The sequence below is a fragment of the Cygnus atratus genome, chromosome 3 (genome assembly GCF_013377495.2).
Source record: "Cygnus atratus isolate AKBS03 ecotype Queensland, Australia chromosome 3, CAtr_DNAZoo_HiC_assembly, whole genome shotgun sequence".
NCBI lineage: Eukaryota > Metazoa > Chordata > Aves > Anseriformes > Anatidae > Cygnus > Cygnus atratus.
The window spans coordinates 111,392,384-111,397,828 of NC_066364.1; positions in this window are offsets into that span (position 1 = coordinate 111,392,384).

Genomic DNA, 5,445 nt, shown 5'->3' on the forward strand with positions numbered 1-5,445 from the left:
TGGCGTGAGTTAACAACTGGCCGCCATTTTAGGTCCCGGCCTGGGCGCTGACTGACCACAACATGGCGGCGAAAGGGCAGCTGCCAGGGCGGCCATGTCCTAGAGAGAGGGTGTGTGGGGCACACGGAAATGGCCACCCTTGAGCGCTGTGGTGATTGCTCAGCTGGGGCTTTTACTTATATCCATTTTGTTACACTAATAGAAAAAGAAAAAAAGCGTTGTATTTTTTTTTCAGTGAACCATTTAATCTGCCGGTTGTGTTTGCCTAAACCATGCATGATACACCTATGTATTTAAACAAGATAGCTGATGCCAAAGCAGATACCATTGGGGATTATATTCCATGAAAGATAAAATCTGTCTATAGCATTACAACATTGACGAGTCAGCTTCTTTTTGTTGAGATACATGAAGAGGAGTAAGGAAGAAACTTCTGTTTTATTGCTTTATGTACAGTTGGATAGTTTGTGTATAGGACTGCAGCCCCTGCTGGAGGGGCCTAGTGGAGAGAGCTGAGAGACATTTCTATGCAGGTGCTACAAAGGAATCAAGCAGTGCATGTTGGTTTCAAGGGATATATACACCGTTCACCTTTCCTTTTAATTTAAACTAATTTAACATACTATAAGATGTTTTCCCTGTTTTAATAGATCTTGTTTTTGTTGCAATTACTGTCATTTAGGTAATATCACACAGATGTGCCCAAGGAAGCCAAACTTTTGAGAAGCCCTGAAGAATTTCTGGCAGTATTTCTTTCATTCAAAGTTAAGAGACAGGAGAGCCACCCAGTTGAATTATGTTGAAAGCAGACATAGGAAAAGCAGACGAAAGACTGAAAAAGAGATGAAATGGCCTTTAACCACAAAGGTAATTATACAAAAGGATTTGCACACTGTTGTGGTGTAATCAAACTGAAAAATGCCTGCCTCTCTTTAATGTATACAAATAAGCTAACCTACTAAAAGTCTCAGATACACTAAATGTGGAAAAATGGCAAACTTCTAAGCTTATGGTTATCTGGTTCATTTTCCAGATGTCTTCCAAAACCTAAATTTTAAGATGCATTCTTCAGTTACGTCACAAAGAAATGCTCAGATAGCTTAAGAACATGGGGCCCACAGATGTGTTAACACACACAGTGCCAGCAAAGACACTCCAGTTAACACCAGCTGAGAATCAGCTCTTTTTTGTTTTATGTTGGTTGGTCTTTGGCTTAGATGCTTGAATAGAGGAAATCATTGCTAATCTTTGCCAGCTGAACTAGTAGCCACTGAGGTTTCTGAGGCCAGCAGTCTATCCAGTGCAGGCCTTGTCTTAAATGACTTTGAACCTCAAATTCTTTTTGGACAGAGATGAATTTACCACTGTGCTTTAACTTAAGGCTTGGCTTAGTTATATCTTGGCTTTTTGCTCAGAGAATGAAAGTTCCATGGGGTCAGAGGACTGCAGTTCAGAAGTCACTGTAGCTAATGGCAGAATTTAGTCTCTTTACCTTTTGAAAACCTGCGCAAGCAAATCTGAGGGCAAAATCTGGTTCTTACTTTTTTTCTGCTAGTACAACCTTACCTGGATGGCCGAAGGCAAAAAGGAAAACTGTTTCCAAGCTTACTGTGTTCTTGTTAAACTTTTAAGTGGGCCAAATCACAATCTGGGCAGTTTGTCCTGGTTTCAGGAAGAAAAAAAAAATCACTATAAGGAACGGGTACATCTAGAAATATTCACTTATGTCCAAAAATGACTCATCTGCCAAAATTCCTTTGTGTAATCCTGTATATAAGGGACGAGGTTGATTTCTTAGTCTTTAATGACCTCAGTGTCTTGTAAAAGAGTGCCTGTAAAAAATAAAAAGCACCACCACCAAAAAAAAAAAAAAATTAAACAGACCAGACTTCAGTCTCCATTTTACCAACTCAAACCTGGACTGGCTTCACAGTCTTTAAAAAAAAAAAAAAAAGGCAAACAAAACAGTCTAACAACAGTAAAGTTTCTTTTCGTTATTTTTCAAGTTGTGACAGAATACTTATGTCTCAGATTTTTAATACATTTATCATAGTTAAACTTTGAAAAGAAGTAAACTTTCACTGGAGTTATATCTTAGGAAGGTGACACGTGAATGAATTCCATTTAGTTAAATTGATACGAACTCCAGTGTGATATTAATGTGAATTAAGCAGATGCATAGGAAAGCATCATTTGTCTACATGATTTTTTTTTTTTAATCTGAATAAAGCTACATTAATGCAGTGCTGTTGCAGAGTTGTTCAAGATCTGTAGTTCTTCAAATACAGGATGTTACAGAGCCCTGTCATTATCTGAGATAAATTTGAATTTAACTGTACAGCCCATATTCCTCTCAAAGCTGTTTGTGGCCTCAAAACTGTGCGGGGGGGCTCATTAGTGCCAATGACCATGCATGGGAAAGCTGGAACACGTGCAAATTTAGAGCCAATTTCTACTATGTCATTTTCTGACGTTTCTCTAGAGCCTTAATCTGGATAGATTTTCACTGGGATAACTTTTCTCTTTAACCTCCTGACAATGTTTTTCTTTTTTTTTTTTACCTCAAGGAAAGAAAGTTACAGCCTGTAGAAAAACACAGAAGTTTTAGCTAACGTTGGCAATGCAACCTATACTTAAAGAACCACGTTTCTGAGCACAACTGTAAGAATAACTGTTCAACCTTTCCAGGAAAAAACAAAAAAAAAAGGCACACAAAACAACCATGACAGAGACCAAACAATACAGGTAGTTAAAAGCTGGCTAAATTATACAAATCTGGGAAGAGATCATTATAATACGGAGTTCAGGCACTTTGTGCAAGTATGAGTGGTAAGCCCTCTACATAATAAAAGACAAACAAGCTTAACAAACTCTGTCTCTGCATCAAGGAAGCCGCCTTTAACTAGCAGACAAACTTCACTGGAAATCAGAGGCTTAAAATCAGCTAGATTTTAGTGCTGTTTTTGCTATACAATACATATAGACATGCATACCTACATAAAAACAAATTCTGTTCTTTTGTGCTGGACTTTTACTGCTCTGTCTCTAACTAAATCGAGTTGAGATGACTTACAGGAATAGAGCCTATGATGTTATACACAATCACCAACAGTAGCATTTCATTAATAATACACACTTTTGATTCTGATAAACACTGAGAGAACTGTCTGCCATTCAGGAGATGCGTAACATGCAGGTGGATGTGTACTGTGTACATACACAGCAACACCACGTGAGATTTACTGCCTTGAGGAAATGTTCTCTCCATGGAAACATTGCACGAGAAAACATGTTTGGTCTTGTGTGTGAGTTGGGGAGTAGGTTTGTTAGCCCAGGGCAACAAATTAAAAAGATTGTTTATGCTGTCCAGCTTAATGATGTTTGTTACTAGGCATCTCTCCTTCTCACCATTTAATAATAGGGACAGTAACTCTGTGCCTTCAAACAACAACAAATTTGTTCCCACAAGGCCAAAACCACTCAAATGATGAAGAAAAAACAAACATTCTAGAAGACAGAAGAAAATATAATCTGAAACATCTTCATGAAAACGATCATTCATATCAAATGAGAGGATATCAAATACTACTGCTTTTCAGGCAAGTTTACTTGTGTAACTCAGCAACTGCTTATTTACTGTAACAGACTGTGCTGGTAAAACACTGCTAAAATTTGCCCCTAGAATTGCTACTTTATAAGAGTTCATTTGCAAGCACAGCTAGACTCCGTTTCTTTTTCTGCCTATTCTGAATTGTTGTTGTGCAAGATGTTTCACGAATTTCAGGTGATCCTTATCTTGGAAGTGATTTTGTTGATGTACTCTTCAGATAGCCACTCTAGGTACCTTAGAAATCGAGATTGGCTTGGTGTAAAGCTGGAACAGAATGAGACTCGTTTTCTATAACTTAATATAGATTTTAAATTCGTCCATGGAATGTGTCCACACTAGACAGAGAAGAAGCCTCTTGGCAATACTGAATTATCATACTGAATTGCTTCCATCCATTTGCTGGGACTGCCAAATTGAAATGATGCATTTCAAGGCAACCCTACACTGAAAAGTAAAAGATAGCCTCTTAAATGTTCCATTTATAAAGCTTTTTATTCACAGTCAAATTTAGTATCCCCTCTGAAATATATCACTTTACAAAATTGATACCTTGCCATTACAAGATTTCCACGCCATATTCACTCAGCTTAGAAGTAAAAACAAGCCTTCTCTCTTTTCCCTTTGGTACAGCTGATGAAAACTGAGCCATTCAAGGTCTGCTTCTTAGATCACCAGCACTAAGTATTCCATAGGTCTGTAATCTTCTCCTAAAGGGAAGGTTAAAAGTCAGCAAAAAGGCAAGTTGTTAGGTCTATCAGTAAAATATTATGAATGCATCGTATTGGAAAGCAGAAGTGGAAAAAAAGACAAACACAAATGCTGAGGATGATAAGAGTGATCTGCAAGACAAAAGCATTCATATAGATTCTCTGGAACTCAATGCAAGGTATTAACACTCAAGTGAACAAGCAAAAAGAAAAATGATGGTATCATGCTGCAGAACCTTAATGCATTTTTTCCTAGTATGTGACAGATGATTCTAAAATGACAAATCACATTATTTACTTTATATATCATTTCCCTTAAATTGCTGTAGCCTAACATTTTTTTTAATCACTGCCAATTAAACTTCTAAGAAATGTGTACGTGTAGGGTTTTTTTTTTTAACAAATGCTCCGTTTCAGCATCTGTACATTATGGCAAAGGCATAACCTGTCCACATTTGGGCTGCAACCAGTTTCAATTATTTTGTCTCTAAATTGGAAAGTATCTCTTGCTTTAAGTTTGCCAGACTTACTTTGCTGAACAAGCAGAACATCTCTGCAAAGTCACATGATCACTTCTCCAATTATATTCTGATTTGCATATCACTAAAATGTTCGGCTGAAGTTAATTTTTTTCAAATTCCAATTTACATAAAAAATGGTGTGCTGTTGTTCCCTTACACCTCAGCTCTCTAAAGCAGCTGGTCAGCAGCTGACAGAAGCCTTGTTCCAGGTCAACTACATCTCTTCTGGAATTGCAGAACCAAATCCTCATCAACCCCTGGCCCATGTTATTTACTATGAAAACCAGGATTTTTCTTTACATTTGTAATGGCCCCAGCCCCAAAGTTTAAAAAATAGATTTTGGTCTCCCTCTTAATTCCAAGGAAATACTTAATCCTGAAGAATTAAGAAACTTATACTTAAGAATTGAGTTTATTTTTATAGTTAAGTTTCCAAGGTAATTTGATCCTTCTTCAGCTTTTATCATTCCAGATGACTATGTTCTGAGGAGATTTCCAATGAAACTGTAACATTAATACTTTTTGACAAGGCTTTATAGTAGTATTGATTTTTACGACCAGGAGAAATTAGGATGACATAAAACATTCGCTCTTGAGGATGTAGTTC